Here is a 14,843-nt window from a genome sequence, read left to right as displayed (position 1 = left end):
TCCCAAGACAGGGATCCCGGACTTGACGCTCATATGAGCAATTCAGTGATCACGGCTTCCCCATCATCTGTCATCTACCTGGAGTGCCACGAGGTGTCACAAAGCTCATACCAAAAGGAGGTCTTGGGCTTTCTCTACTCCAAGCCCTTCACTTTACAGAAGGGCCCAGAGAGGGTCTGCAACTTGCCCAAGGTCAAATAGCTCAGAGCACTCAAGTACTAAGTGGCCACTTGTCCATGGTAATACAAATGATCACAGTTACCATTTATGGAGCACATGTTCAGTATTAGGTCCCATGCTAGGCACATTGTATCTATTCCATGATATTATCTCTTTAGACTAGGTATTACTGTTGACTTATTTTGTACCAGGGAACTGAATCACAGAGAAGTCTAGTGACTTTCCCAGGGTCACCCAGCTGAGAAGTGGAAGAGCAGGGATCCAGTCCAGGTCTGCTCAACTCTGACCTTTCATGAGAGACATCTGCTAGGATCGTTAGCTCCAGCTCCTTCTTGCTCAGGACTTGTCAATCACTGACTCCCCCAGAGGCTGCTCAAGGTCCCACATGGGCTCTGTGTCAGGCAAGACTGTCTTCTGCCAGCCCAGACATGAGGCTTCATTGCACACCTTGTTCCTGCCTGAAACAGTACCATCAGCTCAGGCAGGGACCCCGGCTCTCCCAGATGAGGGTGGAGAACCCTGAGAGGATGGGGTAGAGGAGGAAGGCCTGGAGCATCTCCCCCTCCCATCTGTCTGCCCACTCAGGAGCCCTCCCTAAGATGTCACATGAATTCACCATCCACGAAAAGTCCAGGGAAGAAGTAGGGGTGCGTCCATATCTGTGGAAAGGAAACAGGGAAGAGTCAGTAAGAGACACCCCAACCTCTCACTGCCCCTTGGAGGAGGAAGGGACCTGGTTAATGGGGGACCACAGGGGCTGTACCCCTCCTAAGAGGAGCGGTAAGCTTGGACCTCTTGCTGGCCCTGAAGAGGACCTGACCCTGCCTGAGCCAGATCAGGGGGTTCTGCTTGGCCCAGAAACCAGGTTCTTGCCCTTCACATGGTGTTTCCTGGACTCATGAGTCACAGGCCCTCTGGGTTTGGGGCTAGTGAGGGATCTAGGCAGCAGAGAGCACCCTAGACTAAATGTGTGCAAACTCCAGGGCAGGAGAGGAAAAAAGAAATCAGTCCATTTGACAGATGAGGAAACTGAGACCCTGATTGCAAAGGGATTTTTGTGAGTTCGTGTGGTAGGTTATAGGCAGTCTCGGCTCTGAGAGGAAAGAATCCAGGGAGAGCCACAAGAGGATCCTTTCCTTGTCCCTTACTAAGTCACCAGCCTAATAAAACTGCTGTCAGGAAGAGAGGGCAACTCCTTCTCCAGACAGGGGCTAGGCTGCAGAGGGAGAGCTCCTGGGGGTTCTACCAGCAGCACCAGAGCTAGCCCACATGGCCCTTCCATTTGAATTAGAAAAGTAATACCACTTTATCTCCCTTTGCCACACCCAGAATTTTCCCATTCAGAGCAGGGCCCTCTCCACACCCCTTTATTCCCTGTTGCCCATCAACTCTCTCCACAACCCCTCTTTCTTCTCCTTCTACCCTCCTGTTCTCTAAAGTCAGCTGTACCCATGTTCCTATTGTCCCCAGAAGTCCAAGCTTCCCAGGGGAGCTCTCACAGGCCTCTTGGAGCTGCTTGCCCTGAACTCCAGTTGCTCCTGGCAGCCATGCTGCCCCAAGTTGACCTGCCTCAGCACCTGCCATGCCTTCTGGCCAGAACACCTTCCCTCCTTCTCTGCCTAGACCACTCCTAAGCATGCATTGGTCTTAGAGCTCCCTTCTTTAGGAGTCCTTCATTGGCTAAGTCGCTGTCCCTTTGCTGGGCTTCTCCTTGGGGGGGCCTGGCCACATTGCACTCCAACATTCTGAGATGTGGTTGTCACACCTCTGGGGATACAAGGCTTCCAGAGGGAGGGAATCTTATCTATCTCTCTTCCAGCTGCATTTCTGTGCCTAGACTCAGAATAAAAACTGCTAACATTTCAGCATGAACAGCATAGTGAGATCCTATCTGCCCCCCCAACACACAATTTTAAAAATTAGCCAGGCATGGTGGTACACATCTATAATCCCAGCAATTTGGGAGACTGAGGCAGGAGGAGGATTGCTTGAGCCCAGGAATTTGAGGTTACAATGAGCTACGATTAAGCTATTATACTCTAGCCTGGGTGGCAGAGTGAGACCCAGAGAAAAATGGTAGTGAGAAAAAAATTCCTGGAAAAGTTCAGCACATTTCTCTGAGTCTCCTGTTACATGTGCTGCCCCTGGGAAGATATAAGTTCAGTGACCCGATAAATGAACTGCAGGCGTGGGCAAGGGATGTTGGGGTGCTTCTCTCACCAGAGGGTGGCACCAGATCCCTGATCCCATCGAAGACTGCATCCCAGCCTAAGGGGCTCCAGAACCTACTGAAACTAGCCCTGGGTCCTGACCTCAGCCTTTTCAGGTATGAGATGTGTGAGCCTCATTCTCTGAGTTCTGGACCCACCTCTGTAAAGTGGATGTTGCAATCCTGCGCTGGCTCCTCTGCCTGCTGGTTTGAGGACTCAGACATGATCCTGGATGCAAATGTGCTTTAAAATGGTATATCTTCATGCAAACAGAAAATAGCATTTAGTGCCAGTAAGAGCAGACCACCCATTTCCAAGGGTGGCAGTAAAGAGTGCCCTGCTGACCCCCTTGTGGGTGGGGAGCTCACAGGCTGTTGGAGAATGTAGTCTCCCAGGACTGGGTAGGAGTTGGGAGGGTGGGCACCAAGCCCTGGCCAGCCTGGTGCCTGGAGCTTGGGAGTCACTGGGCCAGGAGCTCAGAAGGGAGTAAAATGGTAGCAGGTCACCAGGGGTGACCTTTACAGAGTCCCTACCATGATCTGGGCACCATGACATACAGCTCTGAACAAAACATAGGACAGTCCCTGCTCTCATGGAGCTGACATTCTGATGGAAGAGGCAGGCAATAAATGAGATTTTTAAAGTACGTTGTAGATACTCTTTGAAGGTGCAGAATAAAGCAGGAAGGTGAGTCCTGGGAGCTTCCATTGCAAATAGGGAGGTCGGGGAAGGCCTCATTAAGACAGAGTGATATTTGAGCAAAGACACAAAGCCAGGGTGGTACCTGTAGCTCAAGGAGTAGGGTGCTGGCTCCATATGCCAGAGGTGGGGGGTTCAAACCCGGCTCCGGCCAACAACTGCAAAAACTAAAAAAAAGACATGAAGCCAACCATGAAGTCACTCCATCCATTCATTCCTTTTAATCGGGTTAGAATGTAAGCTGAAAGGGCAGGGGCATTGGTTTTATTCACTGATATATCACAACCACCTAAGTAGGGTCTGGGACCTAGTTCAGTAAATATTTGTGAATGATTAAAGATAGGACTGAAAGGAATGGATCAAACATTTAGCGTCCACTCATTGCAGGGCTGGTGCTAGGGTTCTCCCATGAAGAAGATTTCAGCCCCCACAAACACTGGGGTGACAGTGGGGTGACAAACACTCTGTAGCCAATGACCCAGTGAGGGAAGCAGTGATGGGGAAGCCAGGCCAGCTTCAGGGCTTAGGGAAGCTGGATGTGTATGAGCAAGACTGTGTCACCTTGTTTGTGTCCCTGGGCCTCATATGGTCTGTGACACTGTAGAACCATGTGGAGAGAGAGAACAAACCATGGTGGTGGCTGGGACCCTCTAATGTGCTTCTGGCAGCAGGCCGCAGTCACCCACATGGGGTAGCCAGGGGTGTTCTGTGTCAAAGGGGAAGGGGACAGGAGTCTGGTCCCAATTGCCCCTTATAGCCTGAGCTACTTGGGAGTCACATGCTCCCTAGCTGGGTCCTAATGCCGTCCTGTTTTTCTGGGGGTGCTGTGGTTGCTTGCCAGGGTGTATCTACAAGGGAAATACAGAACACTGGGTCCTGTAAGTCCCCGTGTACCTGTGCACCACAGAACAGGGAGTATCAATGTACAGAGGTGTAAGATAACAGCCTGACTGTTTAGGGGTTGTTACAAAGACTCGGGGGAAGGAAGGACCTGGCAACTCATCTAAGGGCCGCTGAGAGGCAAGGCTGGGTTAAAATCCCACCTGGGCCCAACTCCTACCTGTGTGCCCTGCAAGGGCTAAATCTTCCCCTAGGGGGCCCCCTTTCCTAATTTTCACAGAAGACTTTTGAGGAAGACTGCAGAAACCCTGCACATGCCCTGTCCCAGGAGACGGCCACTTGGCACCAAAAGCCCTTGGGTACTCCTCTGAGTTGAAACACTTTCCTGGGTGTGGATGTTTGTCAGTTCTCTGAGGCAGGCAAGACAGGGCTCGCATCCTCAGTGGCAGAGGACAAGGATCCCAGGTGACCTGTGCATGTGACCTGTGTGCAGAGGTGTGGCTGGTGGCCCTGGACTATGTTGGGCAACCACCCTATGGCCTGGACATCACCTGCATTTCACTGAGGAGTCCTGCTGCAGGACACCCCTCTGTATCCTCCAATCCCAGCCCTCCTGTCCATCACCCCCTCTCCTGGAAAGAAGAAAATAGATAATAAAGTTCTTATTTCCATCACATTCACCATTTCTTGGTCTAAGTGAAGAGTGTCAAGAGAGTGACAAGTAAAAGCCACTGATTACTGGGGCTTTAAGGCAGTGACTAGTAGAAAGAGCCAACATGGGAAATAATGTGGTCCAAGTTCATCAGCATGGAGGGTGGGTAAGGAGAGGTAGGGGAAGTTCCCTGCAGCTCCTGCCCCAACGGGTAGGAAAGTGGCATTTAAAGGGACCTGACACTCTTCTCTCCTCAGGAGGTGATATGAGGAGGGAGGAGGCAGGGACCAGAGTCATTGCCAAGAACTCACTTTGGTTATTATTTTGAATTCAAACCCATACTGTTGGTCTGTGGCTATGGTTTTCCTTTTCCCTCAGTACCCCAAATCCCCAGGATTATCATTCAATCCAGTCTAGCACCCTACCCTCCGGTGCCTAAATGTTAGCACACACACACAGAGGCATTTAATCAGTCTGGCAGGAGGGCTGTTTATAGAAGCAATTTCATTTATTTGCTCCCAATATCAAGCAGGTTTGTCAGGGAATAAACCTTTCCTCTGAATAGGTGGGTAAATGTTGCAGTTTGTTTGCAAGCTTGCCATAAACACATGGTATCATAAGAATAAGAATAGTTTGAAGCCTCGTTCCAGCTCATTTTTGACTCATCCAAGTTATTAATTTTGATGGCACTTGGGAAACCACCCTTACAAATTGATGAAAGGGTACAAGGTAAGAACTAGAATAAGGGCCTCCAAACTCTGTGAAGGAGTAGACTCAGCCAAAGCAATGATAATAATTAGCCACTGTCCCCTTGTTTGCGTCTCTATAAGTCCTGCTCTCAAGGGCACAGCTGGTAGCCATAAGATTCTTAACTTTTCTCCATTGGAAACCTAGGGGTAGTTTTTGAGATCTCTTCCAGGTCCTACTTTATAGTGGATTGACTGACCTACCCAAACCAAGAAGCTGACTCTTGGACCTCCCACTCAAGGAACCCCATTCCTGTGGATCAACTTACCCACCCAAACAGTGGCCGTACCAAAGGACTGATGGTTCTGCCCTGAAACCAGCCAATTAGCAGACCCTGATTTCCTAATCCTCTGCTGGGCAATCTGTCCTTGTCTTCCTTATACTTGGGGAGGCAGATTTGAGAAATTTCCGCCATCTCCTGGCTTAGGGCACTCTGCAGAATAAGCTGTCTCTCTGCTGTAAACCCTGCTGACCCTGGATATTGGCTCTCTCTTGGGTAGCAGGCAGATGAACCTGGCTGGATGGCAACACTTGAAGCATCAGGCATTCTATAACCTGGTTTGCAGCTTCCGGCATTCCTGTGGCTTGCTTGTCCTGCACTGGTGGGGGACTGGGACGGAGGGCCTTGGTAGCTGGGACTGTTTTTCAGGATTCAATATGCTGTCAGTCAGGGCGTAGGAGGAGGTGTGGAATACAGATCTGGTCTTTAGAGGTAGAAGTGTGCCCACACTTCTAGGTGGCCAGGGTGGGGAAATGGGGCCTGATTCCTTGTCACAGAAGCCTTTGCAGAGGCCCCAGGAGGCCTTGATCTTCTGACCTTTTAGCTCCCTAAGGATCAGTAAATTAATTCACTACAGCTTGATTGCTTTTATCTGCCTCACCATACTGTGGCCTACCAGTGGCCTTTGTAGGTACCCTAGGGGCTGAAAGACTAGACAACACTAAAACCCACAGAAGGGTCAGAGGGGAGGGCCTGGCAATTGACCCTGCATCCCGAGCAGGGCGGGGTCAGGGGGCCATGGGGGCTGGGGTGGAGCTGACCACCAGTTGCCACACCCAGGAGGTATCCTCAAGGGACACTCACAGGTGGGATTCCAGCCAGGTCCGCCTGACCTGCTTGTGCCTGCGAATGCCTCCCCAAGTCACCCTGGGCCTCTGAGCAGCTTTTCCACGCCCTCTTTTACCAGTCCTCTCACGCAGCAGCAGGGCCATCCCCTCTGGCCAGGAGTCTTCCCGGGGTGGGACCTCTGCACCCCCCATCTGAAGCAGCAGCTGAATCCTCTTCCCCCCACTCCCGGCCCTCCCCCTTCCACTCTACTTTCGAGGAGAATAACCTGTGATAATTTTTTCTTCTTCTTTCTGGCAACTAATGGACTCCTTAAATAGCAAAAATTGCGGCCTGTAATTAAGATCTTTCTTTTTAAATGATTAATCATTGTAACCCCTTTGAGCAGCATCCTACTTTCCACTCTTCTCACATTGAAATGCAGATCATTGGCAAGGGAGGGAGGTACTCCCAAGCCACTGAGGAGCAATTAAACCTTCCCAGCTGTCACTCCCTGCCTCGTCTGCCTCACGGCCTGTCCAGACACTAGGAGAGAGCTCAGGCCCCTGTGCTGTGGCGGCGCCAGACTCACCAGTGGCCTGGCTGCGGGGCGCTGGGCCGGTCTGCCTCAACGACTGACCCTTGCCCTTGCATGGCAGCCCAGATGCTGGCTCTCTGACATTCCAAAGAAGGCAGATAATGCTTCCTGAGCACTTCCTATGTGCCTGGCACATTAGTAATAAGATCTCATTCAATTTTCACAATAGCCAGCCACCTAAGAGAAATACAAAGAAGCTGTTTCTACAAAGCGCCAAAGAGAGGAATGAATTCACAAAATTTGTAAGTGGTCCTACCATGATTTCAAGCAAGGACAGGCTGATACAAAACGTAGGCTCCTGTTACTTTTTCATGTGGTTGGCAGGTGGTCATGGGACACCTCACTGAACACACACACACACACACACTGTAATTCGCCAGCTTGCAAAGGGCTCTCTAGATTGATCTCTTTTAAGCCATCCTTGCAAACAAGTGACATCATTTATCAGCCCTTGGAAGTGTTTTCCCAGCCTTCTCCCTTTGATGCATGATAGGTTATTACAGCTATAGGGGAACTAGGAACCCCCTGAGTCCAAGTCCCTCATCTGACTCAAGAGGACACTGGGGCTGGAGGTTAAGGGACTCAGCCAAGATCACAGGTTGAATTTCTAGCACTTAGCAGGTGCCAACCCCATAGTGGTGCTCAGGGATCTGTTGAATGAGGAAACCTGGAAAGGTACACTTCTCCCTTCAGAGCTCTGCTGTTTTATTTTTCAGAAACGATTTGTGTGTGTACCCATGTAGTGGGGGTTGAGATCAGGGAACTCCCAGAGGAAGTAGCGGGAGAGAAAGGAAGAACAGGCTCATGGGCAAGCAGAGCTGCTGTGTGTGGCTGTGTGGATCCCTGCACAGATGTGCTGCTCTGGGAAGTCCGAAAGGCCTTGCAATTCTGGCTGAACTAAGATGTGTTCTTGGCACAGCACGGCCCAGGGCCGGGCTGCAGGGGACATAGGAAAAGCCAGCATGCTCAAAGGGAAATCCCCACTCATCCACTATGGAGAGCTGACTCCGACGGAAACTCATGCTACATACAGACCTGAACAGCCAGTCACCCACCCTGGCTAAGATCTTATAAGCCATGGACTATGGGTAGGAGGTGGCATCTGCCCCATGGAGGACAATTTGGCAAGATACAGAAACATATAATCTTTGGCTCAGCAAGCCTCCTTCTGGGAATTTTTTCCCACAGACACACTCTGATAACTGAGTTATGTGCCAGGCTATTTGTCACAGCAGCCTTTGTGGGAAAGGTTTAGAAACAACCCAAATGAGTCTCCAGAGAGGAACTGTTGGGTCTGGTGAGGTGGATTGCCTGAGCTCAGGAGTTTGAGTCCAGCCTGAGCAAGAGCAAGACCCAGTCTCTAAAAAATAGCCAGGCATTGTGGTGGCACCTGTAGTCCCAGCTACTCGGGAGGCTGAGGCAAGAGGATTGCTTGAGCCCAAGAGTTGGAGGTTGCTGTGAGCTATGATGCCATGACACTCTACCAATGGCTACAAAGTGAGATTCTGTCTCAAAAATAAAAAAAAAAAGAGAGAGAGAGAGGACTGGTTAATGAAATACCATGTAGCGGAGTAAAAGAATGAGATACAGGGAGGTCCTAGAGACCCCTATGACACTTTATCTAGAAGAAAAAAGCAAGGTATAGCATAGTTACACCACCTTTAGAGTAAAAACAAGGGGAAAATAAGAATCACATTTGTGTTAACTTGTTTATGTGCAAAGAAGCTCTGGAGAATGTGTGAGAGACTAATATCAGTGATTATCTTTTAAAGAGAGGTGAGAACTGGGCAGGTGCATGATAAGGCCACAAAGGAGACTTTTTTTTTTTTTTTTTTGAGACAGAGCCTCAAACTGTTGCCCTGTGTAGAGTGCTGTGGCGTCATCATAAGTCACAGCAACCTCCAACTCTTGGGCTCATGCAATCCTCTTCCCTCAGTTTTTCATTGTTAGTAAGGATGGGGTCTCACTTTTGCTCAGGCTGGTTTTGAACTCGTGAGCTCAAGCAATCCAGCCGCCTTGGCCTCCCAGAGTGCTAGGATTACAGGCATGAGCTACTGCACCTGACCGCAAAGGAGACTTCTCACTGCAAACTTTTCATTTTCATATGAGGTAAAAGTATTAGGTATTAAAAATAAATATGGCCAGGTGCAGTGGCTGGGCAAGGCGGGTGGAGCCCTTGAGCTTAGGAGTTTGAAATCAGCCTGACCAAGAGTGAGACCTTTTCTCTACTAATAATAGAAAAATAAGCTGGGTATTGTGGGCACCTATAGTCCCAGCTACTCCGGAGGTTGAGGCAGGAGGATTACTTGAACCCAGGAGTTTGAGAATGCCATGAGCTAGACTGATGCCACAGCACTCTAGCCTGGGCAACAGAGTGAGACTCTGTCTCAAAAAAATATAAAAAAATAACACCGTTGGTGGGATTGCAAACTAATACAGCCTCTTTGGAAAGAATTCTCAAAGAACTCAAAATAGACCTTCCATTTGATCCCATAATCCCATTACTAGGTATGTACCCAGAAGAAAAAAATATCATTTTATCATAAGGATATTTGCACTAGATTGTTTATCACAGCTCAATTTACAATCACCAAGATGGAAACAACCTAAGTGCCCAACAACCCATGAATGGATTCATAAACTGTGGTATATGTACAGCATGGAATACTATTCACCCATAAAAAGATGGAGACTTTACTTCTTTTGTTTGCCTGGATGGAGTTGAAACACATTCTTCTTAGTAAAGTATCACAAGAATAGAAAAACAAGTATCCAATGTACTCAGTACTAATATGAAGCCACTAATACACATCCACATAAGAGGAAAACTCAATTCAATTCAAGTTGGGAGGAGGGGGGAGGGAAAGGAGGGAGAGGGAGAGGGGAGGGGGAGCACAATGAGGGGGATCAATGTCCTCTCACCTAATGGGCACAATGTCAGGATATATGGCGCACCTCCTGGGTGCAGTATACAACTACAACAGGGACCTTACCCAACAACATAAACATTGTAACCTTATTGTTTGTACCCTCATATTAATCTGAAATAAAAATTAATTATATGAATAATCTTTTTTTTTTTTTTTTCTGTAGAGACAGAGTCTCACTGTACCTCCCTCAGGTAGAGTGCCGTGGCATCACATGGCTCACAGCAACCTCTAACTCTTGGGCTTACGCGATTCTCTTGCCTCAGCCTCCAGAGCAGCTGGGACTACAGGCATCCGCCACAACGACCGGCTATTTTTTTGTTAGTTTGGCTGGGGCTGGGTTTGAACCCGCTACCCTCGGCATATGAGGCCGGCGCCCTACTCACTGACCCACAGGCGCCACCTCTTTTTTTTTTTTGAGATAGGTTTTCACTATGTTGCCCTCGGTAGAGTGCTGTAGTGTCACAGCTCACAACAACCTCAAACTCCTGGGCTCAAGCAATTCTTTTGCCTCAGCCTCCCAAGTAGTTGGGACTACAGGCGCCTGCCACAATGCCTGGCTATTTTTTGTTGCGGTTGTCATTGTTGTTTAGCTGGCCCAGGCCAGGTTCAAACCCGCCAGTCTTGGTGTATGTGGCTGGCGCTGTAACCACTGTGCTATGGGCGCCAAGCCTAAACGAATAATCTCATCTGCCCTCATTGATCCGGCACATGCTTACACGCTGTTGTGGGAGGTACACACCTTGAGAAGGCACCATTTGTGGCTTAGCTGTGTAAATGTCCAGGGCTGAATGCAATGCCGAGCCCATTGTTTCCTTTTCTTCCTAAGGGACGTTCCAGCTAACTTGGCCCCTTACTTAGGTGTCCCCACCTTAGGACTGAGCTGATCACTCAGGCGCGGCCGTGGACTTCTGTTTGTTTTGCAACTTCAGTGTACCTGTCAGGTCCAAGGTCTCAGCTTTAGCCATATGTGACCATGGTACAGGAACAATCGACCACGTGAGTGTATGCACACACCCATGCTCAGGCACGACGTGCACTCACATGCACACAGGCATTCCCAGGCACATTACATAGGACTTGCCTGGGCCATTGCACCTCAGCCACAGTCTAGGAGGGGTATTGTAGAATGTGAGTCGGCTCCCAAGACAGGAAAAGCAGGAGGAGAGGAGGAGCTGGACTCCTCCATTCCTGGGCCATTGCCTCACACCATTCTGCTCAAGGCAGGCAATGAGGCTCCACGGGGAGCAGAGAGCTTGTGAGCTTGGGAGGCAGGCCACCCTGGACTGGAACCCCAGGTGTGCCAAGCCTTGTTCCAGGATATGTGCTTAACATTGGTAAGTCTGGAAACTGAGGCACAGAGAAGTCAACTGACTTTCTAAAGTTCCCCAGCTGTCAAGGGGCAGAGGCGGCTTGGCTGAGGTTTGAATCCCAGGGCTCTCAGGCAGGCTGCACCCTTCCCTGCACTGTGGGTACCTCTAAGTCCTATGGGTAGGGGGCTTCTGCTCAGCTCTCAGGGCCTTCTTAGGTGTTTGTGCATAAACACGCCTCTTCCAGGGTAGGGTGCACCGTAGGTACTCAGTAAGCAGAAGGGTCATTATTAGCCATTTCTCCTCTTTCTCCTGGAGATGTGACTCATTGGCTTTTGTTTAGGGTATAACTTACAGTGGCCAAAGGGTCAGTGGCCTGGTCTTGCTGGACAGCTTTCAGGACAAGTGCCCCAGGGAGCATGAGGGTCCCCAGGAAATGCCTTCACTGCCCAAGACCCCCAGGGATGAGGTCTTCTGGGACAAGGACACCCCATATATCACCACTCTTTGGGAAGGGGCACCCCGGCTCACCATGCCCAGAACCAGTGCCCTGTCCTGTGTCCTCATGTCCATGATGGCTCTGTCCTCATGAGATGGCTCTGAATGGCCCAACCCCTTCCATCCCTCCAAAAGTACAAGATCAGAAATAGAAGCGCCGGCTGTCCTACCCTGTCAGGTAGGATTGTTTCCTTACACAAATGCAGCCTTATTCATCTCACACAAGAAGGTGGTGGTTCTGGGGCCAACTAGCCCAGTGACTTGGTGATGTCAGGCAGTGGGTTCGGTTTTTCTGAGAGCCCTGGGATTCAAACCTCAGGCTCTCTTAATGCCACATCACACCAGCCCATCAGGGAAAAGGACTAGTGAACCCTAATCCAGTACAGCCAGTGGCTGTCTGGGGCACTGAGCCACTTTGGCAGGGACAAAGACCTGGGTAGGGAGGCTGGCTAATACAGGGGATTTGTGTGGCTCTCAGATTGCACCCCTCCTATACACACACACACACACACACACACAAACACGCGCACGCGCGCGCAAGCCCAGCCTGGCCAGGAGCAGAGAGGAAGGGAGACCAGCAGCTCCTGCCTCTCCCTGCCCCCACCCTGCATTCCAGGACACTGCGGGAGCTGCACTGTGCCCTGGGCCAGCCCAGCCCAGTCTGTTCCCATCCTCCCTGGGCGTGATGAATGCCAGGGCTGCTTATAGAGTCACAAATTAGGTTGCCAAAGGCATCCCCAGCCTGGCCTGGAAACACCTCCCAAGTGAAAGGAGGCATGTCTGGGCCACGCAGACGTCTTTATTCAGCAGTAATTGACGTTTCACAGACGTCTGTAACTTCGTCTGGAGGGACACAAAGCTCCCCCATGCTTGGCCCAGGCAGCCTCTTTATGTCGCCCCTTTCATCTGGCAGTCAAAAGTGTAGGAGCCGCCTGGGCTGTCCTGCCTGGTCCCTGAGCCAGCACAAAGGCAGGCTTTGCACACAGAAGCCACCCGGTGGGCCTTTACCTCCCGGAGTGCATTATGCTAATCTAGCTCCAGCCCACACCCCTCCTGCATATCGATGGGCGATGGGCCGCAGAGACAGCAGCTGGAAAGGACAGAGCCCTGGCTCCCCCAGAGGAGTGGCTCCAGGCAAACAGATCCGAGCGGGCAGGTCGACCTGAACCCAGCCTCAGCTCCCTCAGGCACAGGGGGAAGGAACCTTGAGGCACAGCAAGGGTTCTTAGCCTGACTGAGATCAGACCCCGGGGGAAGGACACATTAACTTCTGAAATCACAGATAAATCTAAGCACAGGTCTTTGTCTCTAGGAAGGAGAGCCTTACAGTTTGTCAGATGCTCAAAAATATAGTCAGACTGCTAGACTCACCGGACTTTCCATTTCACAGATGGGAAAGCTAAGGCCCAGGGAGTAGGTATGTCTTGCCCAATGTCACACAGTGAGTTGGTGTTAGCCCTTGGGCCCTCCTCTCTGCTCTGCTAGAGACCACACAGTTGTGGGCACATAAGGGCCAGGCAGATTAAGGGGACATCCAGGTTCTCAGAAGAATGGGGCCGTCCATCAGGATAATAAGCAAGGGTCAGCTCAGCAGCTACAGCCTAGTGTTGCCAGGTCATCGGAATAAGAGAGTTTTCTAAAATGTGAAATTTGCTAATATAAAAATGCTAATTCATATTTTAAAGGCATCGGGTGGGGTATACATAGCCCATTGAGGCCTTTGCTTTTCTGGCTCACTGACCCCCTCCTCCATTCTGCAGGCAAGGAAAGCTCCAATGTGGTCATTAAGCCAAATTGTTTCTCTATCTCCCTTGCCCAGAAGCCTAAAGAAGGCTGTGATGTAAGGCTGGTGCCAGAAACTCACACCAGTTGTCCTCAGTGCCCTGGGGCAGGCCTGCAGCCCTCTGACTATGTGGCTTCTGCTTTCAGTGGTCAATGTGGCTGAGATGTCCCATCTCCAGTGACAGCAATTCCTTGCCTTTCCTGAGCCTCCTTATTTTCCCCTGATAGAGGCAGAAGTGACAGGTTAATGGCAGTGTGTGCTAGTCCCTGTGGGTGCCCTGACCGTCCCTCCAGGCTTGGCATGATCCCACCACACCCTCTAGGAGAGGGTGAGAGGGAGGGGGAGGAGAGCTGGGGAGAGAGACAGAAAAAGAGAGGTGGAAAGAGACAGACCCAGAGAGAGAACGAGAGTCAAGGAGACAGACGAGAGGGACAGAAAGAGAAATAAGAGCGGAAAAACGAAAGAGGGAGAATTGAACAGATACATATAGAGAGAAATAGAGGGGAGGATCGAAGACAGAGGGAGATGTGGGGAGACAGAAGAAGAGAGAGATGGAGAGAGAAACAGAGAAAATAAGACTGACAGGTAGAGGGCAGGAGACAAACCAACAGAGACGCAAAGAGACCCCTGGAGAGAGGTGGTGAGGGGGGAGGGGAGGAGGGAAGGGGTGAGCGGTGCACCTTCAGGGTGTGGGGAGGTCTCCGTGGCTCTCCAGCTGCGAGGAGCAAAACTCAGCAACTCCACCCCCCAGATGACTCACTCTTCACTCTGAAACCTGAAACCTGGACTGCACCTACCTGTATTTGAAGCCCAAGTGAAGCCACAGCCACTCCGACACTGGATCAGCCCTGCGGACTTCAGGACCCTTTTGGTGGAGAGGTGGCTCTGAAAGGCAGAGGGCGCGCTCTAGCTGGCATCCAGAGAGGCTCTGCAAATGGGGCACCCCACCCACTCCACCCACCAACCAAAGAAATTTATTTGAGAACAGGTGAGACAGAATCTTTCAAATCTTTAAAAACTATTTCAAAAATGTTACTAACTTTTAGGGTGATAAATGAAAAACATGTTTGCTGTAACAGCGCAGGAAAGGATCAAGTGAAAAGTAAAAATTCTCCTTCCCGGCACTAGCCCCAAGCATACTCTTAGGAGATACGATTTTAAACACAGGGGGCTTCCTTCTACTTCCCTTCCCTTGGACGACAGGATTGAGACTATTGGTTGGCATTTGTGCCCACTAGGCCTGCCAGACTCCACGTTGGCATCTCTTAAGAATATGAGCTTTCATATGAAAGCCATAAATTAGTTTCCTAGTAGGGCTGAGTACATTGGATATTTTTTCTTCCATTCTTGAGAT

The 14,843-nt window shown here is 50.4% G+C and overlaps 1 long non-coding RNA gene across 1 annotated transcript; it reads right to left on the bottom strand.

The window, feature by feature from the left end:
- Positions 1-363: 363 nt before the first annotated feature.
- On the bottom strand, positions 364-14,404 carry LOC128575340 (uncharacterized). Its single transcript, XR_008376978.1, has 3 exons — positions 14,287-14,404; positions 3,175-3,256; positions 364-839 (listed from the first exon to the last, which is right to left on the bottom strand). It is a non-coding gene; the product is annotated as an uncharacterized LOC128575340 (long non-coding RNA).
- Between the last annotated feature and the right edge of the window lie 439 nt (positions 14,405-14,843).

Source organism: Nycticebus coucang, chromosome 2 (genome assembly GCF_027406575.1).
Source record: "Nycticebus coucang isolate mNycCou1 chromosome 2, mNycCou1.pri, whole genome shotgun sequence".
Lineage (NCBI taxonomy): Eukaryota > Metazoa > Chordata > Mammalia > Primates > Lorisidae > Nycticebus > Nycticebus coucang.
Note: the sequence above shows the minus strand (reverse complement) of the source record. Positions and strands in the feature narration are given on the sequence as shown.